We start from the raw sequence: 12,174 nt of genomic DNA, 5'->3' as shown, positions 1-12,174 counted from the left end.
ATGTTTTATCTTATCCCACCCGTTTTAACTTGCTCCGGTGAACCATAATTTGATTTTTTATTCTTTGATTGTTAACCTTGCTAACTGAAGTAGTTACACTGACAAACCGACGTGACACTATATTAACAAAATTTTCACAAAAAACGAATCTAAACCGTTTATCGTACCTCGTTCTGTCATTTTCGTCTTTGACAAAATAAACATTGAAGGCAAGGTTGCAACCATTCATTTGCAAAGATTTACATTCATTTGCTATTATCTCAGTTCAGAAGCGTGCTATCGAAAAACAATGTATGGATGAATTTAACCTTGTAGTTTTATCTGAAAGTTTTCCAAATAACATTGGGGTCGCACACGCATTCCAAAGTCGTGAGCGAGCTGTGAAGGCAACTTTCCACAGCGTGAATGAAATTTACATTCACCGCGTGGAGAGTTGCCTTCACAGCTCGCTCAAGACTTTGGTATACGTTTGCGACCCCAATGTTATTCGGCAAACTTTCAGATAAAACTACAAGGTTAAATTCATCCATACATTGTTTTTCGATAGCACGCTTCTGAACTGAGATAATAGCAAATGAATGTAAATCTTTGCAAATGAATGGTCGCAACCTTGATTGAAGGTGTTATGTTACAACACTAAAACCTCTAGCTAGTCAATGTAATTCTCTCTTATTTCGTAAAGCCTCAAAACAAGACAAAATAGTCAATATACAACATAATAAAATACTTAGAGTTTCATCGACTATTACTTCTAAATGAGTGAAGTTATTTGACAAGAAATAGCAAGCAACAATCTGCAATAGCTAAGGGCACTTTAAAATATTACGTAACACTAAAGGGCGAGAGAGATGTTCAAGCGCTGTGTTACGCTTCATACAAAATTTCCCATACACAAGTTGTTACGTAAGGGAGGGGGTGTAAAATTTTTAAATTAAACGTTAATTCACTCGTGCCAAGCGTGAATCATCGTACAGGTGAAGCTATTTATTGAAAAAAGAATCTTTAGCATAGAAAAATGAAAAAAAAAAATGTGGTATTAGCTGGCACGTCAGTTTGTCAGTGGTAGTTATTGATACGAGTGGTCCAAATCGATGTAATTTCGGATGCTTTATAGAGCCCAACGAAACACCCCACCCACCGCATTGTTTATTGTTATAAGACTAAAACCAGAACAAATACAAATATGCTAGAATACAAAGGATTTGATAGATACGAACGACGGGTGTCGCAGTAGGATGAACCACGATTTTGCTGCACTCTACTATGAACCTAACATGGATAAAGTTGAACGGATTCGTGAAGTGAAGCGGATTCGTTGGGCAGGGCATCAGGTTGAGAGAATACCGGACAACAACCCTGCAACGTTGGTGTTTGCTTATCATCGGGTAGGCACAAGAAGGCTTGGATTGCAGAGAGCACAATAGTCGGTCCAGGTGGAGCATGATCTGGCGAGCCTTGGGCGTGACCGACGTAAGAAAGCTGCAGCTGCAAAGCGAATGCAGTGTGAGGAATAAGTATAAAGACAGAGTCGATTTCCATACAAAATAATCATGTTTGATGATCAAAATCTTTGTTTCTAGCGATTCGATTGTAATGGAATGTTGGCTGCCACCTTAAAATAGCAAGAATTTCAGCTAGTATCATAAATCATCATCCATGCAAATGCTTACATTGACTTTTCAGATTCAAATAAATATAAAGACACTATTCCCATACCTACAAAAAGTGTCTTTATATTTATTTGAATCTGAAAATCAATGTAAATATTTTCATGGATGATGATTAATAATACTAGCTGAAATTCTAGTTATTTTAAGGTTGCAGCCAAAATTCCATCACAATCGAATCGCTAGAAACAGAGATTTTGATCCTCCAATATGATTATTTTGTATGGAAATCGGTTCTGTCTTTATACTTATTTCTCGCACTGTATTATGTGGTATTATGGTAGCAGATTGTTGACTGTATAATCATGCTTTTGATTTAGCACTAAATAAATGAAATGAATAATTTTCGAAAAAAAATCTTATTACACTAAATAAATGAAATGAATAAATTTTCGAAAAAAAATCTTATTGGAATTTTCAAAAGAATTACCAAACGGCCCCTCAAAGAAGCTGAAAAGAAATTTACTATGGAAATACCGAAGGATCTTTCAAACGAGTTACCGAATCATTTCTCATCGTAATTGCTGAACACATTTTCAGGGGCGTTTTGTAATAAATAAAAAACATGTGGAACACCTTGGAACAGATAAATAGAAATCATGCTGAAAACTGAAAGTGTCTTGATTCGTTCCAAGATTAATACATGAACGTTTCGTACTCCTTATACTCTTAGGGCATAGAGAAAGCAAGAGCCAACTTGTGACGTACCCAGTTAGAGATCGACGCAAGTCGCTTTAATTAGGCATATTCACGCGAAAAGTAATAGATTTAGTTGAAAAAAAAAAGCTTCAATTTGCTCAATTTTGAAGTTTTTCAACCCCCTCTTAACTACGTTACAAGTTAGTGCCTATGACCAATGATATTGGTAACATCGGACCTAGTGCGCTGGACAGCGGACCTGGCCCTCTGTCCAGCGCACCGTGCCCGACGTACGTCCGACACACGGTTCAGGAGGAAAATCGATTTTCGCGTGTCAAAAATTCCGATTTTTGACTGCACGAACAATATAGGTACATGATGGGGGCGACACCAATTTTCCCAAGCCGAAATGTCCCAAAATAAATGCCGAAAAAACGGTTAAATTCGCCAAACTTTTGCGGGCAAAACTAGTGTCGCTACCCCTGGGTACATGTCTGGTGCAATTCTTGAGAGAATTTATAAAGCAATTTTTGATAGACTAACCTCTCCTCGCAAATCACGGGCGATTCGGGATCGGGGAAGCTGAAATCAGTGCCGGGGAATTGATCCAAAAGTCCATTAAAAGAAGGGAAATTTTTGTTTTGCAGGACTAGATGCGGCTTCTAATGCTGGCCCTACCGGAGAGGATTGTGGAGGACGAACGAACTTCCAACTTGGATCGGACTTGACCACAGTAACCAATACCTACTTCTAATGTGACACTGGCAATGGTTGGGGATGAAACAGCAGGTGATCCGTGTGGTGTACAAGATCCGCTGGACGAAGTCTTTCTGATTTCTTTGCTGGCAGCTTTGTCGTCGTTCTTTTTTGCCGGTCCCGTGGCCACGGTTCCGTTGGTATCGAAATAGTGGACGATGTTTGCGACGAAAATTTTCTTCTTGGCAGCAGGTGGTGAGCGAGGCAAGAAGAAGGGGGTTTGACAGTTCGAAATAAACATGCCAGAACGACGGTAGGGTTGGAGTTCTATTCTCCACAGTAAAAAACATCTCCACATGCAAGGGGTGTACACACTACTTCGCACGGTGATTTTAATTTTAAATTGGAGAGATTTTTCGAGTTTTCAAAAAATTGTATGAAAATCACGAATACATATAAAAAATATTCAAAAGCGGGAATGATCATAAAAACCAATTGTCATTCGAAGAAAAATATAAAAAAGGGGGGTTAGGTCAGACGGGAATGGTCTATTGTAGTTCGTTTATTAAATAAAGTGTTTTAGTGATTTTCCTAGCGACGTTCGAAGAAACATTTGGTGATTGTAACGATACAATTGTTTAGTATTCATCAGAAATGTTCAAGAAATTGTTCTTCAATTGGCAGAGATTATAATAAATAACTGAGTGGAAACGACTAACTCGTGTGTATAAGATTTTATGAACCAGTAAGAGTTGATAAATCCCATTGGAAATGGTTGTCATTGAATCGACAATTAGCAGAGTGCAAGAGTCATAATTTTAAGAAAATTAAATATGGTACGAATACCACCAGTCTGTCCAAGGTTTAATAAAAAGAAGTACAAACACAAGGATGCAAGTATTGAAACTCATTGGTGAATTTCTATAAGCATCATTGTTTATAATTATGAACGCAGCAGATCTAAAGTTTTAATGCAATATAAGAAATAAATTTTATGGATTTGTTAATGACAACTTGTTCTTATGAATACAATGTTTGTTCATAGAATTTAGATTATTTTAATTATATAAAATATATAAAATTGTTTCATTTGTCAGCGAAACTCATTCTATTTAATTATGAGTGCCAGATGATCAAAGACTGATAATAATTCCATATTTTCAAATTCAAATTTTATTGATATATATTTTTAGTTTAAAGTTAATTAACATTGGTAAACGTTAAAGTTACATTTAAAGTCACGTAAAAGAGGAATAATACTGAGGAACATTTAAGGGAACTTATTGGTAATGTATCAGCGAGAAATTCGTATATGCTCTAATCAAAACAGATTCTTCCATTTATTCCCATCGATTTGGGATCCACTAAAAAAAAATAAAAAAAGGTACATTTTTTTAGCTATAAATAAAGAAACTAGAAAAAAAAAATTAAGAGCAATAGAAATGCAATAATTTAATAACGTTTTTTAGCAACAACTTTTACAGATTCGATGGCAGAAGGAATTGGAGCATCTAAACCTCGAGAAAAGAAGAAACAGAAACATACGTGGATATTGTGAAATAATGGATCTTCATTATACACATGAAGTGAAGAGTTTAAATATGAGTTTATTAACTTGGAATTTTTATTATAGCGGAAGATCATGAAGTCTTTTGTGAATGGGAAGAGAGCGGAGCATACGATTCGGCGCGGAAGTTATGATACGCAAACATTGATGATGCAATTACTAACAACGCCGTAACATGGTCATGACGCCCAACGAGGAATCCGTAGGTGAAACTTATACGTAACATGAATCCAGTGTTTTATGCAACATGCTAACTAGACGTTACAGGGCAGGTCGATTGAAGCATTGTTTTAAACAATTCAAAGAATAATGTCAGAAACTAGAATAATGATTTAGGAAGGTAAGTGATAACACTATTAATGGGTGATAGTAGGACATTAACTAGAGTACTAATTATGGTAGTGACACTTTAATAGAAATTGGTTTGCATAAAGGTAGAGAATATTAAGAAGTAATTACATAAAAAAAATAAACAAGAGAGCCTAGGTTTGATGACGAGGACAAGTGAGTGAAACGAAGGAAGAACCACAAATTATAAAACACAATACACCACACCACATTATCATAATAAAAGTAAGGGGGGGGTTGTAGGATCTAACACTACGCATAGAAATGGAGATTGTAAAGATCATAGTAGGCATTGACACGATGAGGCAGTTAGGCTTGGTGGATGACAGGAAGTGGAACAATAATAAACACGGAGTGCGAGTTCATGAATATTATTTAAACTTTAGTTATTCTTAATTCATACGAACTCCGAATATCTCGTACTACAGTGATTGTTTATCGGGCCAGTGTTGTGGCGAGCAGAATTTGGCGCTCTCGACCGTCCAAAAGTTCGAAGAAGAAATGAAGAAGATCTCTTCGATTTCTGACTCGATCAGTGGCGTTCGAGAGCAAATTGCTGCTCAGATAAATGACGCGTTAAAGATCGGGATGGAAGAATTGGGGAGAAGTATAAATAGTGCTATGGAAAAGGCTGTTTTTGAACTTGGTAGATCTGTGAGCAAAGAGTTGGAAAGTATGAAATGTTCATTTTTCGAATTTAATCCGTCTAAAACAGTAGCTGCGATGAATAGTAAGCAAGGTACATCAAGAACGGCTTCGGAGCCGAGCCTGAATCCCAGAGGCAAAAAGCGAAAGGTTCAAGAAGACGTTGACGCGACGTCGGATAATGTTTTTTGTGAAAGTATTAGTTTCGCGGAAGTAGTTAAAAGTAATATTGGGACTAAAATTAAAAAGAAAAGTTACAGAAAGAAAAGCACTGCGAATGATGAAGTGACTCGTAAGGCTCGTCCGGTCATTGTGATCAAGCCAAAAGAGTCCAATCAGAGTAGCGAGGATACTCGCAAAGTTTTGAATAGTAAATTAGATCCAAAAAAACACAAAATCAGTAACTTTAGACACGGGAAAGATGGCTCTATTATCGCTGAGTGTGCAACAGGCTACAATATTAATGTTGTGAAAGATGGCATTCAAAGCGATTTGGGTGAAAACTACAATGCTGTTGTTCCCTCATCGGTGCCAAGACTTAAAGTGAAGGGCATGAGCGAGAAGTTTTCCTCCGATGACTTCATTATGATTTTATTGTCGCGCTTATCTTAGATTCTCAGCAAGCTGCGTTCGAAACGCGCAGCCTCAGATCGCGCCAGACCGCGCACGTATGATTTGTACACGGTGTGCACCTTGGCTAAAACTGTTTTGCAGCCGCCGAGTGGAGCTGTCAGCCGCCGTGTACAAATCAAACGGGCGCAATCTTATGGCGGCTGACTCAGATCAGCAGGATCTGAGTGATTAAGCTAGGATGCACAATAAAAGATCAAAATGAAGACATCGCCATTAATGATGTAAAAGTAATAAGAATGTATGAAAATCCACACCTTAAGTACAATAAATACAATGCGGTAGTTGAGGTCGATAAAGAGACCCATAATTGTTTGTTGACCGCCGGAAAGGTATTCATAAAGTTTGATAGATGTCGTATTGTTCCCGAAATTCATGTTTTGAGATGTTTCAAATGTGGAGAATTCGGGCATATGAGTATGAATTGCAAAAATTGTGAAGCATGCTCTAGATGCAGTGGAAGTCACAAGACATCCGAATGTACGGCAACCGTTTTGAAATGTATAAACTGTAAAAAGGTCAATGTAGAGCGTAACATGAACTTGGACGATAACCACGGTGCATTCAGTCATGAATGTGAAGTTTTCAAGAGGTTGTACAATAGGAAAAAGAGCAGCCTACATTTCAATGAATAGCAACCAAGTTCCAGAAGCAATGTGAATCTTTTTGATATTTTATATTTGAATATAGCCGGGTTAACTACTAACTACGTAGAATTACGTCAGATTGTAGAAGAAAAACGTCCAAATCTAGTATTTCTGTCTGAAACGCATATTGTTGATGTAAATGCTTTTGATCAGTATAGTATTCCGGGATATAATGTGGCTGCCTGTGTATCACATTCGAGACATACTGGCGGAGTTGCTATTTATGTCAAAGAATCAGTTCAATACAAGCTTCAATTGAACGAGGTTTGTGAAGGAAATTGGTTCTTAGGCATTGCGGTTGTACGTGGCATGAGGATCGGTAATTATGGTGTTTTATATCACTCTCCCAGTTCAAATGACCAGCGATTTATTGAAATTTTAGAAAACTGGCTTGAGGTATTCTTAGATTATAGTAAATTAAATATACTTGCTGGAGATTTTAATATCAATTGGTGTGACAATCCGAATTCGAATCATTTGAAACGGTTAGCTGACTTTTTTAATTTGAAACAGACAGTAAATGTTTATACGCGTATTTCCCAACACAGTAAAACTTTGATTGACCATGTATATTCAAATTTTGATTCTGTTAGTGTCGTTGCAAATTCTGATTTAAAACTTACTGACCATGAAACTTTAGTTATCAATATTAACGAATCTAGTAGCGAGGATAATGATCTTGTGAAATTGAAGTGTTGGAAGAAATATTCGAAACAAGCAGTTTCGAGTCTCGTCGCAAGACATGTGGATTTTCATGCAAACGGCGGTTCTTTAGATCATAAATCAGCTGTTTTAACTGACGTCTTGAAAACTTGTACCAATCAATTAGTCGAACAAAAATTAGTTTCAATTAAAAACTCGAACAGCTGGTACAATTTGGATCTTTTGCGCCTTAAACGCAATAGAGACAAACTGTATAAAAAATGGCGTAGAAGAGAAAATTATAGCAATTGGAAAAGGTACAAGGTCGTGCGTAATAAATACTCGCAACTGGTTAAACAAACTAGATGCGAGTATATTCAGAGGAAAATTGATCATCATCAAAACAACAGCAAAGAGTTATGGAAAATTTTGAAATCTTTGTTAAAACCTAGTAATTGTAAACCGCGGTCCATAACCTTCAACGGCACACTAGAAGAGTCTGAACAAGTTATAGCGTGTAGATTTAATGAATATTTCGTCGATAGTGTTTCATCTATTAATCAATCAATTGAATTAGTAGATGAGCCTGACGAATTAAAACAGCCAATTAGTAATAACAGTAGATTTGAATCTTTTCACCCAATAACTTTGGAAGAATTGAAAAATATTTGCTTTTCTATGGGCAAAACGGCTGGCGTAGACAATGTAAATGCGAGAGTTATACAGGATTGCTTTGATGTCATCGGACACAATCTGCTGGACCTAATTAATGAATCGTTACAAACTGGGCACGTGCCGCACGTTTGGAAGGAATCATTAGTGATTCCCATTCAAAAAGTTGCTGGAACGATTAAAGCCGAAGAGTTTCGTCCCATCAACATGTTGCACACTTTAGAGAAAATTTTAGAACTTGTTGTTAAAGGCCAGCTGTTAGCATATTTAAATAGTTTTGATTTGCTAGTACCAGAACAATCGGGATATCGGGAAGGTCATTCCTGTGAAACCGCATTAAATCTGGTGCTAGCAAAATGGAAAGAAAAATTAGAGCGCAAAGATACGATTGTTGCTGTTTTTTTGGATCTGAAACGCGCTTTTGAAACAATTTCTCGGCCCTTGTTGTTGCGAACAATAAAGCGCTTTGGATTTGCGGGTTCTGCATACAGATGGTTCGAAAGCTATTTGTGTGACAGAGCCCAACGGACTGCTTTCAATGATTCAATTTCGAGCCCCGTGGCGAACAGCCTTGGCGTACCACAGGGGAGTGTATTAGGGCCCGTTTTATTCATTATGTACATAAATGACATGCGGCGAGTCTTACGATTTTGCGATATTAATCTTTTTGCTGATGATACCGTTATATTCATTGCAGCCAAAGATTTAGTGGAAGCCGTTTCACAAATGAATGCAGATTTACGTTCTCTGAGTAAATGGTTGAAGTACAAACAGTTGAAATTGAATATAAGTAAAACTAAATTCATGGTAATATCGCGGAATCGAGTAAATTATGAAGTCTCTGTAGAAATTGATGGTGAGACAATTGATCGCGTGCGCGAAATTAAATATCTTGGCGTGATTATTGATGACAGACTAAAGTTTGACGCTCACATTGACAATGTCATCAAGAAAATAGCCAAAAAGTATGGTATTCTATGTCGATTAAAAAATGATTTGACTATTGCAAGTAAAATACAGTTGTACAAATCAATCATTTCTCCGCACATTGAGTTCTGTCCATCCATTTTGTTTTTAGCTAATGAAACACAAATATCAAGGCTACAGCGTTTGCAAAATAAAATAATGCGATTGATTTTAAGATGTAACAGATTCACTTCCTCAACTTTTTTGTTGGACGCCCTTCAGTGGCTGTCAGTGAAGCAAAGAATTGTCTATCTAACGTTGGTGTTCATTTTTAAGTTAAAGAATGGTATGTTGCCTAGATATTTGTGTGATCGAATTGAAAGAGGAAGTGACATTCATAGTTATAACACTAGAAACGCGGATCAAATACGAACACCCCACTTTTTGCATGGTGCTTCACAAAATTCCTTGTATTATAAAGGTATAAATGTTTTCAATTCGATGCCTGACCACATCACGAATGCAGTAACTCTATCACAGTTTAAGAGACTATGTATTTCACACGTAAAAGCTGCTTTTTGAACAGCTACTCTGTTGACTTTTTATTCTTGACTAGATTTTGTATCTTGACGAAGTTTACCAACGGATATTTTGTGTGGACAATTTATATTTTTGTAATAGGAGGCACGAACAAACTATAATGGTCGCCCCGATGATGATGATGGATTTTATATTTATTGACGTAGTATTATTAACTGAACTTATTTTGTGTAGTCTACAAAAGTTTGAGTCTCGCGCGCGGTGACAGGTATAAATGACATTTTTGTATTTATTTATCATATGGAATATTTCTACTGTTGAAGGATTCTGTAGATTAGTAGTGAGTTGTCTAGTTGAATGTCGGGAATTTCTTGAGAATGAGAATATTGCCGACTGTTTTGACATCGCGCGAACGTTATCAATCCTCGCAATATTTTTGATTTTCTGATCTTTCATGATCACTAGTAACGCTTGCAAACATCTGTAGATGAGAGCAGCAGTATTTCGAAATTTATGTTTTTGCTGTACAGTATGACAAATTATAATGTTGTTTATATCTGTGAAAAGAATCAGACCGTATTTAGTTTGCAAATCTGATTTCATTGATCATAATTAATAATTATCTTAAAGATATATCGTCTAGCTCAAACCTTTGTAGGGGTATGTGGCGGGACCATCATCATCATCATCACCATACAGTGTGCCAGCTACAATAATGTATATTGTAATGAAATGGTTCGCTAAAAGCTTCGCACATTAGCTACTATACATTTACCACAGACAAACAGACGTAACACTTTGAACATTTTTCGACTCACATCATAGTCACGGCAACATGTTCGCCCAATGCTAAAAGGACTGAGTTTGGCCGACCATTAACTAGGTGGCGGTAGTGGGCAAACGTCAAACTCTAACAAAAACTATGCGAGCGCCACGGATGACCACACTGAGGATATTTTCCGTATAACTATTATGTGTGAAACTACATAATTTTTTGCAATTTGGCATCACCTTTAAAAAGTATGTTCGGAAACATAAATTTTATTAATTTTCTTACACATGAAATTTATGCATGAAACCAAATGAAATTTATTAGCGTGATAAATAAAATTTATGTTTGAGGTTTATGACATTTATGCATGATCGGTATATAAAAATTATGTATGAATTTTACATACAAATCATTATTCGGGCCATAAACACACGAAAACAAACAATTTTATCAGAATATTATTAATCGTTTATTGAAACAAGTGAAAATCAATACAAACTAGATATAATTACAATAGTTGCCATTTTTCCTTTTTCCCGCTGCTGGTCGTGTCATTCCGGCCTAGGTTCCAGCCGAGGTTCCAGCCACGGAAAGAAGCAAGGAAGGAGGGGATGTTGTTTCTTACCACCGTCGTTCCAGGGGATGCTGTTTCCCACTAAGTTTGTTCTGTTCCTTGATCCTTGACGGCTACCCTATTCTAAGGATATGATTCTGAAAATCAAAAAAAAAAAAAATGAAAACTATTTGAGAAATAACTTTTAATTACCTGATGGATATCTTTAGGGAAAACAATGTCCGGATACTGGGACAGTTCGCAGTGAGGTATACCTGCCGTCGAAGTGGGTACGATGGTAATGAACTTCTCATCTCGCCGTCTCTTTTGTCCCTTAACCGAGAATTAAAGGACAAGTGTCCACGATGGAGTAGGTAGCCGACGGCGGTTCCGGAGGAGATAACGCTGCTAAAATCCCTTAACTCGCTGATCTCCGGACTGGTGGTGCTTCCTCCAGATTCCACTCTTGTCCGAACTCTTGTTATCCAGTACCGCTTTGATGGTTGTCCCCAGCTTATCCTCCGAAGCTACTGCAAGCTGGCCGGCCTCCGCATGATGATATTCTGAAAATAATCGAAAATGTTCATTATGTTGGCATACAATTAATCAGAAATTAACTTTACCTTCGACTCTGGCTGTAATGGCGTTTGCAGAATTTTCAGCTTTTGCAAACTTGGTTAGAAACCGTGTCTAAACCGAATCTAACCAAACATTATAATTATGTGTGAACTTCTATAATTTTTAACTATAACGAAATTCGTTATAATTGTTATGTTTGCGCAAATATAAACGATATATAGACGCACATACTTCTTATTGACCAGCGCATACAGTTTAAAATGCTCGACATTGTTTATAGCCTCACACATAAAAATAATACTTCGGGAGTCTTATGAATTATAAGGTTGGCAACTACATAATCTTTAAGTTTGAAATTTTTTCGGTGCAGTTGGCCAACTATTGTTCCTACAGTTGAAAGTAGGAATTATTGACACGCGAAAATCGATTTTTCTCATAAAACCATGCGTCGGACGTACGTCGGACATAGTGCGCTGGATAGGACCCGGTCCGCTATCCAGCGCACTATGTCCGACGTTAGATTTCTCATATGGATTTGGAGAAAAGGCGATTGTCGCGTGTGGGGAAACTTCGGGTTTCAACCGCGACGACAATATCAAATTTTTAAATAGACCGTTAAATCGATGTACGATGGGAATCATCAGAGTGTTACGTCTGTTTGTCTGTGCATT

The sequence above is a fragment of the Aedes albopictus genome, chromosome 3 (genome assembly GCF_035046485.1).
Source record: "Aedes albopictus strain Foshan chromosome 3, AalbF5, whole genome shotgun sequence".
In the NCBI taxonomy this organism is placed as follows: domain Eukaryota; kingdom Metazoa; phylum Arthropoda; class Insecta; order Diptera; family Culicidae; genus Aedes; species Aedes albopictus.
This window is presented reverse-complemented; position numbering follows the sequence as displayed.